Below are 19,653 nucleotides of genomic sequence, written 5' to 3'. Positions count from 1 at the left end.
TGACTCACATTTTATTAGTAGAATGGAAATGAAACTTATCTTTGCAATTCAAATCAGTTGTCTTCTACGATTACCCCGCCCTGGCTGTATGAACGCAGCATAACGATGAACTCAATTATTTTACAGCGAGTGGGACCCAACCCGGATCCTCACTGCCTGCTGACGTGACGAAACGCGTTGATCGCACATATGTAGGTCAATGTTTAGCTGCAGAAGAAAGCTTCGTAATTCGAAGTTGTACGTTCATGTGCGGCTCGTTGGTCTAGGGGTATGATTCTCGCTTAGGGTGCGAGAGGTCCCGGGTTCAAATCCCGGACGAGCCCTCTTTTTTTTTCGTTTTCCAGTCGCAGGATGAACACTGGAGATGTGAGCTTCAGAAAGCTGTTTTACTTTTAAAATTCTGAAACGTGAATTATTTCCTTCACGGAATCCAAGACTTCAAAAGGCTATTTTACATTTAAAAATGTATTTAAAAAGATGGGGCTCGTCGTGTATACTTTTATAGAAAGATCTCAAAATCTATATCACATATTTACATATATGTATACAGCTTCAGAGTCCATCGCAGTGGCCGCGCCGTCTAAGGCATGAACCGTCTTCGCTCGCTCGAACACTGGGATCGTGGGTTCGAATCCCACTCAAGACATGGATGTCCTGATGTGTTTATTCTGTGTTTGTGTTATGTAGCGGCTTTTCTACGGGCCGATGCCCCGTCCAAGTATTTCTACCGACTTTATATGAGATCAAGAAACTAAAAGCGGCCAAGGTTCAAAGGGCTGTATATATGAATGTGTAAGAGTGGGCCATAGCAGTTTGGCCCCTGCATCGCGACCCTCAGTGACCTATTGTGCTTCCCCTTTGGATGAATCCTTTAATAATCCTACACTTCGAATGTAATATAGGACTTTATTTGTGGTGACGTCATAGTAGTTACTTGGTTCCATAAAGAATTGGCCCAGGTGACGAAATTGTCCTCACAATCACACAGGTTATGTGTGGCTTCTGGGCACCTTAAACTAGTGGGATCATCCCAAATGGCGGTAGGGCCATAGAAAGGAAATATAGTTTTATTATAGTGTGCAGTTTAGCGTGCCGTGACGTAATGTTATGTATCACGGGAGGGAAAGATCGGTCAAAATTTCCATTGGATTTCTTCTGTGGAGGATCCACTCCTCGTCGCTATATTAAAAATCTCATTTTTTCCCCATTCTAAAACTTAGAACCTCTTGCTTCCAAAGTTAGAATCGTACCCCTAGATAAAAGAGCCGTTGTTAATCTAATTACGTAATGTCACCTTTCATAAGCAATTTGTACACGAATTATATTTGTCCGTATTCATATGATGTCCATCGTGTGCAAGAGAGAGTAAAGCGATACTGGGCAACCGAATGCGTAGTTCGTGACTGGGCTGGATTGATTCCCGAGCTTACGTTCCCCTGACAGCAAAAATATCATCCTCTTGCTGAAAATGTTAGTTACATATGACAGCTTTCAACTGTTTGGAAACAGGCCTCTGAGAAGAATGCTTGGATCAGAGAAAGAAGAAATACAAACGCCATGGAGAAAATTGTCTTACTTGCTTATGGAGGGCACGCGGTAGCGTAGTTGGTTGAGGCACTATGCTACAAGCCGGAAGGTCGCAGTTGAAGTCCCGATGAGGTCACTGGATTTTTTCTCAATTGACCTAATCCTTCCAGCCTCATTATGGCCCTGGGGTCGACTCAGCCTCTAACAGAAATGAGTACCAGGAATCTTCCTGGAGAGTAAAGCGCGGCCGGTGCGTAAGGCTGACAACTTCACCGCAATCTGTGAGCTGATTGTCTAGAAAATGTAGGAGCCTCAACGTCTCACAAGCCTATGGGCCTCCACGGCCTGCTACAGGGATACCTTTACTTTACTTGCTTTTTTTTTTAATTGGCGCTACAGCCCTCATTTGGGCCTAGGCCTACCTCCATGAAACTCTCCGTTTCACTTCAGTTTACTAGATCTTAGGCATATGGTAGGACTCCTTGGGCGGGTGATCAGCTCATCGCAAGGCCTCTACTTGTACACAAACACAGAAAAACGACGCACACAAACATCCATGCCCTGAGTGGGATTCGAACCCACGAGCGAGCGAAGACGGTGCATGCCTTAGACCGCTAGGCTACCGTGACCGGCACTTTACTTACTTATCATGAATATATGGCGGTCGTCTCCTCCGCCCCCCACCCCAACCTGAGGACGACCTGTGCGTGGTGAAAAGGTTCCACGTCACAAAACTATATTCAGACATAATGAAAAAGGGTACAAAAGAAAAGTGGGAAGTGTAGGCGTTACTGGCATTTCTCCTGCTCGAGGTTCTGCAGCCAGAAATTGTTCTTACAAAATTGAGTTGAAGCCATTGAAGGCATTGTTTAATGTACCGGCATAGAATATTCAGGGCGGACGAATGCGTTTTTAATAGTATCAATTGTTATATTAATATTTTGTATATCTCTTTGTTCTATTTCGATTTTCTCTTAAAAATCAAGTGGCTTCGATGCCTCCCCCCCCCACCTCGAATACCAAGCCAGAATGACTAGTAGTAGAGAGAGGAGACAAAACTCGTTAATAACTTCGATGATGGCGAAGGTTTCTCTGACCTAATTACACCGACAGAACGAAAAGAAGGAGAAATTCAGCTCGCATGAGCCCACGGTAGACCACAGGCGCAATTCTCTCTCTGCACTGGTAAGCTCCTTGCCTGGGGTACAGTTTGCACTTTGCTGTTAATCACCATTGACGTGCTGTTGGGGAGGGCGAAGTTCCACAGCTGTGCTCGGCTCGCTTCATCTCGACGCGTCAGGAACTGCTTCGCCTTCTCATTGATCACGAGCCGGCCTGGTCTATATGTACAGCCTTTACTTCTGCCATTATTATTATTATTATTATTATTATTATTATTATTATTATATTTTCCTCNATTTGTATTTTGTTTTTTAGTTATATCTGTATTTCTATGTATTCGTGCCAACTTTGTAATTGACCTCTGTGCTGTTAAGTTTGCACGCAAATAGACACGAATTGAATTGAATTATTATTATTATTATTATTATTATTATTATTATTATTAAAACTCATGGTGCTCAGCCCTTCTTGAGAAGCCACCAATTGTGCAGCTACTCAAGAATTTCCCAGTATTTTTTGGAACCCTAAGGTTCATTACCGTGTTCACAAGATCCCTCCACTGATCCATATCCTGAGCCAGATCAATCCAATCCATACCATCCCATCCTATCTCTCTAAAATCCATTCTAATATTGTCCACGCACCTACGTCTTTGTCTTCCCAGTGGTCTTTTTCCTTCCGGCTTTCCCACCAATATCCTATATGCATTCCTCTTCTCCATTCGTGCTACATGCCCTGTCCATCTCATCCTTCTTGATTTGATCATTCTAATTATACTTGGAGAAGAGTACAAGTTGTGAAGCGCCTCATTATTATTATTATCCGATCTAGAAAACCGAAATTAACGGCCGTGGGGATTCGTTGCGCTGGCCACGTGACACCCTCTATCCGCTAAAGTTGGCACTAACTTCGCCGAGAAGCGGCGGCCGCTAGGTCGGTATAGTTCTCTTGCGGACTGAAATAATGGAGTTTTTTTTGTGTGTGTCTGTTCACGGGGTCAAAATTGACTCCATCTGTTTCGATTTTAACAGAATTCGGGATCCTTGCAAATGCTTCGCTTCTTCATTAACTCAGTAATAATGGGTTACCTTCCGATTAAGTAAATTGGTTTCTTGGTTATTTAAATAACAGACAGTCTTTTGTGCGTTTCTCTGGTATACTGCTGTCAGGCGTACCCCAAAGGTCAGTTTTAGGGCTTTTGCTTTTTAATGTTTTTATTAATGATTTGTGTGATGTAATTAACCACAACTGTCGTCTTTTCACTGCTGACCTTAAAGTCTATGTAGCTATTAGTTCGCCTAGTGATTTTCACCTTTACAGTCGGATACTGATTCTGTACAGGAACGGCGTTCGGCAAATGTTATTAAGGGCTCTACAGCCCTTTGTTAGACCTTGGCTGCTTTTTCAGTTCCTTAATTTATACACAGTCGGTAGGACCCCTTGGACGGGGATCAGTCCTTAGCAAGGCCGCTACCTACACACAGAACAACACAAACATAGAATAAACGCACACATTATAGACATTCATGCCTTGAGTAGGATTCGAACCCACGATCCCAACGTTCCAGCGAGCGAAGACAGCTCATGCCTCAGACCTCCGCCTCACTGTGATCGGCGAAAATGATAAACAAGTGAAGAGTAAAAGACTAAACGATTTGCTTCACTGGGAATAATTCACTCACGCTCTTTGTAGAGCACACATGTTTATTGCGAAAGAAAACTCCGTGGCTTGAGACCGCAAGCGAACAATACCGACCGAGTGACCGCCTCTTGTCTGCGAAGTTAGTGCCAACTTTAGCGGTGTCGCGTGGTCAACGCAACGAATCCCCACTGCCGTTAATTTTCTGTTTCTTAGACCGGAGCCGCTATTTCCTTGAAATAGTTCCTCAATTATCCTCACGAGGGTGAGTGGACCCAGTTCCAGACCCACTACTTCCCAGAAAATCTGGTAGCGCCGGGAAAATAACCCAGAACCTCTGGATTTGTAGCCAGGAACTCTGACCACTAGACCACAAAGGCGGTTTATTGCAGACATTGCAGATTATTCATAATGAATATGATATAAACAGTTCCCATTCTGAAAGTCAGCATTTGGATCATCGGTTGTTCATGTGAGTAACCGAGAGGTAATTACGTTTCGTCCCCTCGAGTGGAGCTGTAGCTGTCCTTTGCCCCGACAACACGAGACAGCAGCGAAGTACTTTTGTGAAAATGATGCCTGGTTAGTGGGGAGAGGTTTATTGTCCAATTTGAATTCAGCAGTTCTGTCAAAGACGGAACAAATGGATCCCTCCAAAAGGTCATTGTAGTAATTACGAAATTCTCAGTAATAAAAGTTAACCATATGAAAGTGGGTCACCCTTTTGTACACAGGACTGTAATTCGCTGGCACGAATAACGTGACGTCATGAATCATTTGGCGTTTTGTTAATTTAAATCGAATTGTGTACAGTTATTGAAATTTCTAAGCGCTGAATGTAGTTGTAACAAATTCAAACAGACTGTTGCAACAATGGGATTGTAGATTGTATAATGGAGGTAAGTGACTCGATTCCTAATTGGGCTGCTGACTATAAAAAAGTAAAAAAAGTAAGTCAAGCTATCCCTGTAACAGGCCGTGAAAGCCCACAGTGTTGTGAGACGTCGGGGTACCCACATTTTCTCTAGACAATCCGCTCACAGATGGCGGCAAGGTTGTCACATTTATTTAATTTATTATTTAATTAATTTAATTAATTAATTAATTCCTGGTACTCATTTCTGTTAGAGGCTGAGTCGACCCCATGGCCATAGTGCAGCTGGAAGGATTAGGTCAATTGAAAAAATCCAATGACCTAATCGGGACTTGAACCCGCGACTTTTGGCTTGTAGCATAGCCTCTCAACAAACTACGCTACTGCCTATTCTTACTCCTTTTGTTAGTCTCATTTTGCTTAGGCCAGTGCGAGGATAATGGTTTTAAATAGACCACGACTACCTATTTCGAAATTTTTCTGTAATTCGACCTTATATAACGTGTGCATATAAAACACCTTAATTAAATTATAGTAACAAATCTAACCAATTAATTAAAGAAATTTCTTTTGTTTCAGGTGAGTGATTATGTGATGTACAGTTAGGCATCTTAGCAGTGAATCTGTCTCAAAAGAGGTAAGGTGGGGATATTTTTTTTTACATCTTCCTGAATTCTTGTGTACCAGACAGATATGGTTTGTTTACCCTAAACTTACTTGATCATTCATAGAAATTCTGTCTGACTTGTAGAAACAACTCGAAACTGCTTATATTCAACAACAGAAAGTTATACAAATATTAAAAGGTCAGTTAATAAAAATGTCCTGTATTGTTGTGAATTGCGTCAAATTAATATTATTTTAATAAGATAAAAGATAAAGCTATCCCTGTAACAGGTCATGAATGCTCATAGCGTTGTGAGACGTCGAGGCTGTCACATTTTCTAGAATTCGGCTCCCAGATGGCGGTAGTAATGTTGTCAGCCTTACGCGCCGGCTGCCCTTTACCCTCACCCCACCCACGAAGATTCCTTGTGCTCATTTCTGTTAGGAACTTGAGTAGAGCCCAGGGCAATAGTGTGGCTGTAAGGATTAGGTCAATTGAAAAAAAAGAATCCACCTTATCGGGACTCGAATCCGCGACCTTCCTGCTTGTATCGTAGTGCCTCAACCAACTACGCTACCGCGTGTGCCTCTGTAAATTGAAGTAGAGATTTAAAATTCTACCCTTTGGCTTCTGGTCGGAAAACTTTGTACAGACTTGGAGTTTAATACGTCGACATGGGCAGGTTTAAGTATTTCCAAAATATCCTCTGTGCCTAAGCACCGTACTATCTGCAGGGATATGTTATCCGAGCTGGAGAAGAGTGAACTGGCTTCCGCATAAATATAAAGTTAATAAAAACCTCCGTGGCCTGTAGTCCGCAAGCGAACTATACCGACCAAGCAACCGCCGCTTATCTGCGAAGTCAGTGCCAACTTCAGCGGATAGAGGGTGTCGCGTGGTCAGCGCAACGAATCCCCACGGCCGTTAATCTCGGTTTTCTAGACCGGAGCCGCTATTTTCTTAAAATAGCTCCTGACGAGGCTGAGTGGATCCCTTTCCAGACCCACTACTTTTCAGAAAATCTGGTAGCGCCGGGAATCGTACCCTGACCTCTAGATCTGTAGCCGGGAACTCTGACCACTAAACCACAGAGGCAGACACTATAAAACCAACAAGGAAAGTGGTTTTCGGTTGGAATGAACAAGCTTGAGCATTTATGAAGAGGATTTCGGCTGTCTCACAACCAGACTCATACACTGATGTTCTGTAGCCTTACTGATAATAATTTCCCTCCGGACTGTGTAATATTCTCCCATATCCACGGATTGACGGATCTGCATGCAATAACACGATTAGCTGTTTGTGTTCTTTGTTTGCAGCCTCTGGAGAACCAAACGTCGCGGTGCACCCGATCACCGTTTCGGCTTCAAATTCAGAACGTACCCAGTTCGAATTTCAGCTGGACCACTACTGGCCTATACTGATCTTTCTCATCCTGCTCCTATGTTTTATTGTCGTTTTTTAGTTTCTTTGGGTTGGGTGAGGCTGAGTCCACGTCTGCCACTAACTGTCCTACTGTACCAGCCCCGGATGATAGATGATGAATGTGGAACAGTAGGTGGAATGAGAATTGGCAGGGGAAACCGAAGTACTCGGAGAAAACTTTAATTGTTTCTTGCATCCTGTTGTGTATTTAATCAATATTAGAGTCAATTTTACCGACTACACAACACGTTTTTATTATTATCACACTACATGTTTCGACATCAAGAGGTCATCCTCAGGTGTACGAGCACAGTTGCACAATCACACGCAATCACATTCGTTTTTCCACTTTTTTCGATCCTGTATCCTGTTCAGGTCTACGCTCCTTACCCAGTTTCACTTTGTCCACAACAAACTCCACATTAGCTGTTCTGGGATCGAACCCGGGCTGCCGCAGTGTTAACCCGGCGACTAACAGTCTGAGGTCTGACACGGCCCTGCTTCTATATATATATATTCAGACCTAATATACAAGTTTGCAAATGAAAGCATGAGAATGCCTTGAAATAGATCGCGGACTCCCGTTTCCAAATCCCTCCCTCCTCGCTTTCACACACAAACGCGACCGAGCACATATTTCCTTTGGGACTTGTTTTCCCGTTCGAAACTACAGTATGAAGGGACACAGTGCCTTGTCAGGGTAAATCAGTCAGGGTGTGATGTTTCCACTGTTTCTGTACGGGAAATACATTTATATGGTCTGTCTGAAGTATATTTGAGGCTACGTCATACATTGAGTAGGCAACCTTACGGTAGAAAAAACACTAGGCCTTCAAGCACATTTCGTGCTGCAGGACGTTTAATTTAAAGTGATTAATTAACTGTGATAACTCTTTTAATGGATCTCTACTCTTGTCAGCATTCTTGAATAACAAAATAAATATCCGAAGTGAATATCGACCAGCTGTGTCATAGTCTGGAGCTGGATTATGGAGTCAGAAGTGCGCCTGTTTCCGTCTTCATCACTCAGTTTAATAATGAAGAGAGATTAACTGGCTGTGCCATTAGGAACGGTTCTCCCGTCAGTTGCTGCGCAGAACTCAGATGTATCCTAGTCTGATACTGATTCTCGGGTAATCAGATGGGATTTGATGGTAAATAAAATTTACTTTCCTGAAGAGTGGTCTAATGGTCAGAGTTCCTGACTAAAGATCCAGCCTCTTAACAGAAATGAGTACCAGAAATCTTCCTGGGGGATAAAGGGCGGCCAGAACCTAAGGCTGACAACCTTACTGCCATCTGTGAGCCGATTGTCTAGATAATGTGGGAGCCTCGACGTCTCACATCTCTTTAGGTCTTCACGGCCTGTTACAGGGACAGCTTTACCTTTCTTTGCCTTTTGACATTTCTAGTTTTGTTATAGTGTTACATTTCAGAACACTTCCTGTTTGCGTAGAATGATTTAGATAAAACAAGAGCGCTTTTATCAGGATAGGCAGCAATTAGTCGGGACCCTTCACAAATAACTTCATGGAACTGAGTTCTTCTTGAGAACCCTCCAGTCATGCAGCTACTCAAGAACTTCCAAACATTTTATGGAACCCGAAGTTCCATTACCGTGTTCACAAGTGCCTTCCACTGGTCCCTACTCTGAGCCAGATCAATCCAGCCCATACCATCCCATCCTATTTCTATCAGATAATTTTTAATATAATCCTCTAACATACGTCTAGGTCTTCCGAGTGGTATCTCTCCTTCTGGCTTTCTCGCCAAAATCCCATATGTATTCCCCTTCTCCACCATACGTGCTACATGCCCTGCCCGTCTCGTACTCGAACAGTACAATTTGTGAAGCTCCTCATTTATGAATTTTTCTCCAACCTCCTGTGACATCATCCCTCTTCAGTCAAATATTGTCCCTAGCGCTCTCTTTTCGAATACCTTCAGGTTCTGTCCGTCACTTAATGTTAGAGACCAAGTTTCACACATATACAAAACTGCAGGTAAAATTATAGTTTCGTATATTTTAATTTTTTTTTCTTTACGTTTTTAGATAGCAGACGTGGAAGACAAAAGTTTCTGAGCTGAACGGTAGCAAGCATTACCGGAGTTCAATCTCCTCTTAATTTCCTCCTGGATCAAATTTTCATTTACTTCATTTTCAACTGATCCGTTAACTACATATTTATGTCACGAATTTTTTCCTGCATTCTGTCTACGAGACAGCAACATACGTTCTATACTCCGGTCACGGTAGTCGAGCGGTCTAAGGCATGAACTGTCTTCGCTCGCTCGGAAGCCGGGATCGTGGGTTCGGGTCTGTTTCCTGTGAGGTACGAACTGAATTCTTATATATTATTCTTATACACTGCCGGTCACAGTAGCCGAGCGGTCTAAGGCATGAACTGTCTTCGCTCGCTCGGAAGCCGGGATCGTGGGTTCGGGTCTGTTTCCTGTGAGGTACGAACTGAATTCTTATATATTATTCTTATACACTGCCGGTCACAGTAGCCGAGCGGTCTAAGGCATGAACTGTCTTCGCTCGCTTGGAAGCAGGGATCGTGGGTTCGAATTTCACTCAGGACATGGATGTTTGTGTCTCTTTTTCTGTGTTTGTGTACAGGTAGAGACCTTGCGACGAGCTGATCACCCGCCCAAGGAGTCCTACCGAATGTCTAAGATGTAGTAAAGCGAAGTGAAACGTAGAGTTTCATGGAGGTAGGCCAAGGCCCAAATTCGGGCTGTAGCGTCAGAAAAAACTTCTAGACCAACCTCTTTATTGCTTTCTCCTTTAGAACACAAGTGTAGATTGTTGACTGCCACATTAGCGCGATTGTATGATGTCTGTACCGTGGTGCGTTACTTTCAGAACTGACAGCGCGAGTTCTAGTCGGTGAAGGCCCTTTACATTTTGTACGACGTCGCCTTACAGTAGAGGCGATCAATCCCGGATTCTCAAGTGCTCTATGACGTCATGTGGGAGCTGGTGATGTATAGGGTTGCAATATTGGGTCCCGTACTCACATCACGTTTTATATGTCCTTACTTTGTTACCACCACTGCGAGGATCTGCCTCCTGCTGGAGCGTGTCTGTCGTTCACCTGACAGAAACCTCGTATTCCTCAAATCCACGCGGTATTCTGTTCTGACAGCTTTCAAGCTTTTATATAAATACACTGATATAAAATCCATGGAATTTGTCACAGTTGACTTTGGATAGGAGACCTAAAACTTTCTGTTCGGTACGTAGGCTCCTCACTGGGTGTGGTCGTACAGAAGAATAAATTGCGAAGATGGACAGTTAACGGACAGATTTGAACACTTTAACCCTTATACACGACCGCCTCTGTGGTCTAGTGGTCAGAGTTCCTGGCTACAGGTCCAGAGGTCCAGGTTCGATTCCCGTCGCTACCAGATTTTCTGAGAAGTAGTGGGTCTGGAACGGGGTACACTCAGCCTCGTGAGGATAATTGAGTAGCTATCCCAGCTCAACACTTCCCTTTCTTGTTACATAATCTTGAACCTGCCCTAGTTCAAATTCTTCCCACAACATGACTAACCTAGCTCCTTTGTCACCACTGCATGGCCTGTCCTCAGGTTGCGGATGTTAGGTGGGTCCCCTGTCACCACGGCATGGCGCGTCCTCAGGTTGCGGATGTTAGTTGGGTCCCCTGTCACCGCGGCATGGCGCGTCCTCAGGTTTGCGGATGTTAAGTGGGTCCCCTGTCACCACGGCATGGCGCGTCCTCGGGTTGCGGATGTTAGGTGGGTCCCCTGTCACCACGGCATAGCGCGTCCTCAGGTTGCAGATGTTAGGTGGGTCCCCTGTCACCGCGGCATGGCGCGTCCTCAGGTTTGCGGATGTTAAGTGGGTGGCCTGTCACCACGGCGTGGCGCGTCCTCGGGTTGCGGATGGAGGAGACTGCCTCCAGGTGTGGAGGAAAGCATAGAATATATTGAATAAGCAGTCGCAGACAGCCTACAAGGGGTGGTCCTCCAGCTTGGGGATTCAGCGTGGGGCTAACAACTCTTCATCTTAAAAAAAAACAAGCTTGTTACGAAATGTCACAAAGAAACTCGGACCTGGACGGATTCTTTGCAAAAACGACCAAAGCTAACGAAAATTTATATGAGATTTGGCACTTTGAATGTACGAAGTTTGTATAGGGCAGGTTCGCTCAGGGCAGTGGCGGAAGAAATCTTAAAATATAAGTTAGATTTAGCGGGAGTACAGGAGGTCAGATGGGATGGAGGTGGCATCGCACCAGCAGGAGACTATACAGTTTTCTATGGAAAGAGGAATGAAAATCAGGAGTTAGATACAGGTTTTTTTCGTACATAGGAGAATCGTATCAACAGTTAAGAGGGTAGAATTCGTTAGTGATAGGATATATATATAATACTAAGATGTCGCTGGTGTGATATCATCGTTACGAATGTTCACGCCCCAACAGAATATGAAGTTGATGATATAAAATACAGATCCTACGAAGAACTAGAACATGTATTTGATAAATTCCCGAAGTACCCTATGAAAATTTTGCTAGGAGGTTTCAATCCCAAAGTAGGTAGGGAAGACATTTTGAAACTATCGACTGAGAATTAGAGTTTCAATGAAATTAGTAATGATAATGGAGTCAGAGTAGTAAACTTTGCCACATAAAAATATCTTACTGTCAAAAGTACAATCTTCCCGCATGTAACATCCATAAATTTACTTGGACATCTCCTGATGGGAAGATACACAATCAAATAGATCATATTTTGATAGATAGGAGACGGCATTCAAGTGTACTTGATGTGCGATCATTCAGGGCACCAGATCGTGATACTGACCACTACCTGTTGGTGGCAAAGGTTAGGGAAAGACTGGCAGTGAGCAAACAAACAACACACAGAGTTCATATGGAGAGGTTCAATCTCAAGAAATTAAACGAGGTAGAGGGTAGAGAGCAGTATCGTGTTGAAACCTCAAATAGGTTCGCGGCTTTGGAAAGCTTACACAAGGAGGTGGATGTTAATAGAGCTCAGGAAACCATTAGAGAGAATATCAAAATTTCATCCATGGAGAGTCTAGGTTATTATGAACTGAAGATGCATAAGCCGTGGTTCGATGAAGGATGCTCGAAATTACTAGACCAAAGGAAACAAGCCAAATTGCAGTGGTTACAGGATCCAAGTGAAATTAATGGGGCTAATCAGTACAATATAATACTTCAAACCAGCAGGCATTTCAGGAACAAAAAGAGGGAATATCTGAAAGATAAAATTAATGAGCTTGCAACGAACAGTAAGAACAAAAACATGGAGACCTGTATACAGGAATTAATCAAGGGTTTCCAACCTAGAAGTAACTTAGTGAAGGATGAGAATGGTGATCTACTGGCAGATTCCCACAACATTTTGAATGTACATAGGGTCAGTGATGTTAGGCAGATAGAGATACACAACTGAGCCCTTAGTATCTGATTCTAGGCCCTTTGAGGTTGAAATTCCCTTTGCGAAATTGAAAAAAGTACAGATCTCGAGGTAGTGATTAAATTAGGCCGCAACATAGCTCAAGCGGTTAGTCGCTAGTTTCCCACCGCGACGGCCCGGGTTCAATCCCGGGTCTGTTCAAGTGGGATTTGTGGTGCTGGGGCAGGTTTTCTCCGAGTACTTCGGTTTCCCCTGCCAATCTTCATTCCACTAATTGCTCCACAATAACCGTCACCTATCATCTGGGGCTCGTACAATAGGCCAGAAGTGGCCGCAATACAAGGGACTTAGTCCCACCCCACTAGCAATGAAAAAAGGAATAGCGGTTACATTCTGGAAGAACTGATACAAGCAAGAGGTGAAATATTACGGTCTGAACTGCATGAACTCATTCTCTTTGGAATAAGGAAGCATTCCCTGCTCAGTGGAAGGACTCTATTATTGTACCAGTTCACAAGAAGGGTGATAAAACTGACTGTAGTAATTATTGTGTTATATCGCTGCTGTCAACTTCATACAAAATTTTATCCAATATCATTCTCTCAAGGTTAAGTCCATATATAGATGAAATTATTGGGACTCATCAGTGTGGGTTTTGACGTAACAGACCAGCTACTGATGATATCTTTGCCTTCCTCAAACATTGGGTGAAAAATGGGAGTACGCTGAGACATTACATCAGCCATTTATAGACCTGAGGAAAGCCTATGATTCGGTTAGGAGGGAAGCATTGTATAATATTCTGTTAGAGTTTGGGGCACCCATGAAAGTACTTAGGCTGATTAAAATGTGTTTAAATGAAACCTATAGTAAAGTCCGAATAGATAAATATTTGTTTGATAATTTTCCTATCCAGAATGATCTAGGCAAGATGGTTTATCGCCACTACTTTTCAACTTTGCTTTAGAATGTGCCATTAGGAAGGTCCAGGAAAACCAGGTGGGACTGAAATTAAATGGGACACATCAGCTGTTGATCTCTGCTGAAGATGTGAATCTACTGGGCGATAAGATGGGTACCGTAAAGAAAATCACAGTAGCTCTAATTGACTCTAGTATGGGTTCTGGTCTAGACGTAAACACAGAGAAAACTAAGTATAGGTCGCGCTCTCGTCACCAAAATGCAGGACGAAATCATGATATAATGTTAGGAAACATGTTTTGAAAATGTGGCACAGTTCAGATATTTGGGAAGAACGAAAACATCGAAAATAGATTCAGGAGGAAATTAAGAGGAGATTGAACTCGGGTAATGCTTGCTACCATTCAGTCCAGAACCTTCTGTCTTCTCGTCTGCTGTCTAAGGACGTGAAAATTAGAATATAGGAAACCATAAATTTGCTTGTGGTTCTGTATGGGTGTGAAATTTGGTCTCTGACATTAAGGGAGGAACGTAATCTGAGGGTATTTGAGGACAGAGTGTTGCGAAGAATATTTGGACCATAGAAAGGTGAAGTTACAGAAGGTTGGAGAAAACTACATAATGAGGAGCTTCATAACTTGTACTCTTCTCCAAGTATAACTAGAATGATCAAATCAAGGAGGATGAGGGCATGTAGCACGAATGGGGGAGAAGAGGAATGCATATAGGATATTTGTTGGAAAGCCAGAAGGAAAGAGACCACTGGGAAGACCAAGACGTAGGTGGGTGGACAATATTAAAATGGATCTTAGAGAGATAGGATGGGATGGTATTGATTGGATTGATGTGGCTCAGGATAAAGGATCAGTGGAGGGCTCTTGTGAACACGGTAATGAACCTTCGAGTCCCATAAAATGCTGGGAAGTTCTTGAGTAGCTGCACAACTGGCGGCTTCTCAAGAAGGGTTCAGCTCCATAGAGTTAATTAGTTAGCTTTGGCTTGCTCCTGTCTTCAGCAGCCACTAACGCTTAAGTTCCAGATGACGTCGACCTAATTTAAAATCATAAAGTAGTCGTAAACATAATTTACAGAGACGATATGAAACCACTTAAGTCAAAGCTTTCTTGGTAATTGAGTTGGTTATTCATAAGTCTCCACTTGGAAACCAAGTTAATGTTTCATGTTTTATACTTGAGTTTCATAGTAATAAGCATGTATGGAGGATAGAATCCTTGTCTCCTGCCATCCGTGTTTCATGTCATATCCACTGCTAATAGTTCTATTCGTTCCTTCCCTTTCCATCCTTACAATTGTGCAGTGCGGCCGTAAATATTTGCAAACATTCCTCTCTCTGTCTGTGTGGGCTTATGCAGTCCATTCTCAACCGCTCGAAGACACGCGAATTACTGCAACTTGTATACACGCAACATAGCAGCCCCATGTAGCCAACATTCCATCTCTAAGTAGGCTGCATTAGCGCCTAGGCAGAGGGTTATGACCCTGAACGCTTCGACACGGAGCGCTGGTTCCGAGACCATTTAACAAAATTAACAGTTGTGTATTTACAGGAATGAAGTCAGAGAAATCAAGTTAGGTGGCTCCCTTGTTACCGCGGCATGGCGCGTCCTCAGGTTGCGGATGTTGGGTGGGTCCCTTGTCACCACGGCATGGCGCGTCCTCAGGTTGCGGATGGAGGAGACGCCCTCCAGGTATGGAGGGAAGCTGCGAATATATTAAATAAGGAGTCGCAGAAAACCGACAAGGGGTGGTTCTCCAGCTTAGGGGTTGGGCGTGAGGTTAACATCTCCTCACCGTGAAAAATAAATTTCCTACGAATATTCACAAGAAGCCTCGGACCTAGACGAATTCCTAGAATAAACGACCTGAGCTAAAGAAAATGGATATGAGATACGGTACATGGAACGTTAGAAGTGTGTATAGGGCAGTTCGCTCAGGGCAGTATGAAAATCGATCTTAGAGAGGTGGGATGGGATGGGATGGATTGGATTGATCTGGCTCAAGATAGGGACCAGTGGAGGGCTCTTGTGAACACGGTAATGAACCTTCTGTTTCCATAAAATGTTGGGAAGTTTTTGAGTAGCTGCACAATTGGCGCCTTCTCTAGAAGGTCTCAGCACCATGAGAACACAGCTTCCCAGTTACTCCATTGATGCGTGTTACTAATCTGTTTCGGCCGTTACTTAGCAACGGATCTAAATGCTGCAGTACTTAGGAAATTAAAACTACAGTTTAGCTTTGGATCGAGTATTCAAGTTGCCATTTTAGTTTAGGCTACAGATCTGTCTATTCGTTTATATAACATTCGTGCAATGAATACACCATCATTGGTATATCAGCAGGTTAGTCGCCAGCTTCCAACCGCGGCTTCTTGGTTTCGATCCCAGGTCAGATCATGTGGTATCTGTGGTGGACAAAATGAAACTGGGAAGGGTTTTCTCCGAGTAATTTGGTTCCACCATGCCAGTTCTCATTCCATGAACTGCTCGACATTCATTAATGATTTTATCATCGACTCTACAATCTCAATACTGAAAGCGTTTTTATTTTTGTTAATATTCCTGGCGTGGGGTGAGACCGAGTGCACTAGTACGTCCCCTGGTAATTGGAGTATTGTACTAGTCCCGGATGATACATGAGCATGAAGTATTTGATATAATGAGAATTGGCAGGGGAAACCGAAATGCTTGGAAAAACCTGCCAAAGTACCACTTTGTCCACCAGAAATCCCGTATGACCTAACCTGAAATCGAACCCGGTCTGATGTGGTGGGAAACCGGCGACTAACCATCTGAGCTATATCACGGTCTAGCAGCTTTGTTAAATAATCAACTTAGAAAAAGCGACAGTCTTTCTCAGGCACTATCTTCCTGTTATACAATTTAAATTTAGTAGGTGGCCAGCGGGAACGCTTCTTTCGAACTGCAATTTTGGAAAATAGTCAGTAAAAAGTAAAGCTATCCCTGTAACAGACTGTGGATGCCCATAGGTGTGTGAGACGTCGAAGCTTCCACAGTTTCTAGACAGTCGGCTCACAGCTGGCGGTGAAGTTATCAGCCTTACACATGGACCGCCCTTCACCCCCCAGGAGAATTCTTGGTTCTGTTAGAGACTGAGTCGACTCCAGGGCCATAATGCGGCTGGAATTATTAGGTCAATTGGAAAAAAAATCCACCTCGTCGGGACTCGAACCCGCGATCTTCCGGTTTGTAGCATAGTTCAATTCAGAACTAGGATTAGTATCAATGTACGCCTGATGATGGCACAGTATAAGGGCCGAAACATGTAGCGTCAACAGCAAAATAAAACAAATGTCTATTTCATGTTTCACGAATGTTGTTGTGTAGACTGCCCCCATTATACACATATATCATATAGATGACATACAACAGGATGCATACTATTAAGAAAATAGTTTTTCTCCTCCCCCCAGCCTCATCTCGCTTTTTGTTTCTTATCCCGCAACATAGATGTCTCTCGTATACGTTGTATCTTTGTCGATTACTCCCGTATTCGAAAACGTCACTCAATTGCCTACTCTCTGCCGTTTCTTCAAGCCTGACTAGGCAGAGGATGGAAAGAAAATTGGATTTCTCCGTGTGGAATGTCTAGAGGTTCCCCGCTTATCCCTCGACGTTTCGTTCGGTGTTAGATCTAGAAAGTAATGTATTTTCTTTCTGCCAGAGCCAAGCTGTTCCCACATCCGATGTCTGGGTATAAGATTTCTGCTGGGAAGGCGGACGATGTACGTCTTCATGTCAGAATTCGTGTTTCCAAAACAAAGAGCAGCCGCTTTCCTTGTTTCCATCGGTGGAGAGAATAATATGAAACGTCAATTGTAAAATGACTTTTCGTAAGGAATGGAAAAGTTTATGGAGCTCAGGATCTGAAGCTTTCGCTGTCCGATTTTGCGACAATGAATGAGGGCAAGTCGGCCTCGTTTCGACTGTCCGTCTGTTTACGAATGTGACAGCAAAGCACAGAGGATACATAGTAAAACAAAACAAAAAAAGTAAAGTTATCCCTGTAAGAGGCCGTGAAGGCCCATAGGGTTGTGAGATATTGAGGGTCTCACATTTTCTATACAATCGGCTCAAAGATGGCGGTATGGTTGTCAGCCTTACGCGCCGGCCGCTCTTTACTCCCCAGGAGTAATAATTAATTCCTGGTACTCGTTTCTGTTAGAGGCTGAGTCGACCCCAGGGCCATAGTGAGGCTGGAAGGATTATTTAAATTAAAAAAAAATCCAGTGACCTCATCGGGACTTGAACCTGCAACCTTCCGGCTTGCAGCGTAGTGATTCAACCAAATACGCTACCGCGTGCCCCTTAGCTAACATAGTGAAAACATACTACCATAGTCAGTAAGTTCGTGGAGTGGCCGCAAATCGTTGTTACAGTGCACTACAACGGATAGGTTGATGCACGATATGATGCTCTGTCAGTTCATTTCTCGTCACAGCAAGAGGCAGTTGTGTACAAACAGGGTAAACAGTACTATTGTCTCTATTGTTAACTGCGGTTAAATGCAAGTGGCAAACATCAAGTTCTGCCAGAAACTAGGCAAATCCCCTAGCGAAACATTTGGCGTAGGAAGAATTGGCTGTTGCTACACGACAACGCCCCTGTACATCGCTCTGTTCTTGTCCAAGGGGAACTGACAAGGCAACAGGTCACCGTTTTGCCACACCCTCCGTACTCACCTGATCTCGCACCGTGCGATTTCTTTCTCTTTCACCGCGTGAAAGCAAAGCTACGTGGTCGTAGATTTCAGTCGTCCGAGGAGGTGGTCATCGCCACAAGAGACGCCGTACGGGAATTTCCTGCCAATTGTTTCAGCGGTGTTTTCGGCAACCATATCAACGTTGGCAGACTTGCATAGCAGCCAACGGCGACTATTTTGAGGGTCGATGTGACTGTGTAAGTGTATGTGAATTCATTGTAATATGATGCCATAAAACCACAGTCCACGAACTTAATGACTCTACCACTTATATCCGACGTTAAGGGAGGAACATACCTGTAGACTGAGGGTGTTTGAGGACAGGGCGCTGAGGAGGTATGACAACAGGAGGATGGTGAAAGTTACACAATGAGGCGCTTCATAATTCTTACTCCTCGCCAAATATAATTAATATGACGAAGTCAGGGAGGCTGAGATGGGCAGAGCATATAGCACTCATGAGGAGGAAAGGAATGCATATAGGGTATTGGTAAGAAAGGCAAAAGTAAAAATCCCGCTAGACAGTAAAATGTAATGTTGCCCATGTGCTTAATTAATACTATGCTATAAGGACACGTAAGGGAGTGGAGGTAGAGCTCCAGTATTCCTAACGTCGGTGCTGTGTGGAGGAGAATGGTCATCTTGACGCCCCGTCCGCTTTACTCCCTGGAAAAACGCCCCCAATACCCATTGGATAGGGTGCTGCATGAGCCCCAGGTCAGACATGTATGCTGTGGAGTATAGAATTGTCTTTATCAGGGAACGAACCCGGGCCGTCCAACCTGTATCCCATCGCTATAACGACTAAGGTATCTATTTTCTTTTATTGCTAGTGGGGTGGGACTAAGTGGCCTATTGTACCAGCCCCAGATGATAGGTGAGGGTGATTGTGGAGCAATTGGTGGAATGAAGATTGGAAGGGGAAACCGAAGTACTTGGAGAAAACCTGCCCACCACAAATCCCACTTGGCCAGACCCGGGATCGAACCCGGGCCGCCGCGATGAGAAACCAGCGACTAACCGCTTGGGCTATGGCGCGGCCTCAGGTGTCTAACTAACTATCTATCTTCATGGAACTGAGCCCTTCTTGAGAAACTGCCAATTGTGCAGCCACTCAAAACTTACCAGAATTTTATAGAGCCAAAAGTTCATTACCGCATTCACAAAAGCCCTCCACTAATCTGTATCATGAGCCAGATCAATCCACTCCATACCAGCCCATCCTCTCTCTCAAAGATCCATTTTAATATTATCCACCCACCTACGTCTTGATCTTCCCAGTGGTTCTTTCCTTCTGGCTTTCCCACCAATATCCTATATATATTCCACTTCCCCCCATTCGTGCTACACGCCCTGCCAATCTCACGCTCCTTGACTTGA

The 19,653-nt window shown here is 43.8% G+C and overlaps 1 non-coding gene across 1 annotated transcript; it reads left to right on the top strand.

The window, feature by feature from the left end:
• The first annotated feature begins 251 nt into the window (after positions 1–251).
• Positions 252–323, top strand: Trnap-agg. Its single transcript has one exon. It is a non-coding gene; the product is annotated as a tRNA-Pro (tRNA).
• Positions 324–19,653: the final 19,330 nt, after the last annotated feature.

This window comes from Cryptotermes secundus, unplaced genomic scaffold, assembly GCF_002891405.2.
Source record: "Cryptotermes secundus unplaced genomic scaffold, Csec_1.0 scaffold11, whole genome shotgun sequence".
NCBI classification, from domain to species: Eukaryota; Metazoa; Arthropoda; class Insecta; order Blattodea; family Kalotermitidae; genus Cryptotermes; species Cryptotermes secundus.
This window is presented reverse-complemented; position numbering and strand designations above follow the sequence as displayed.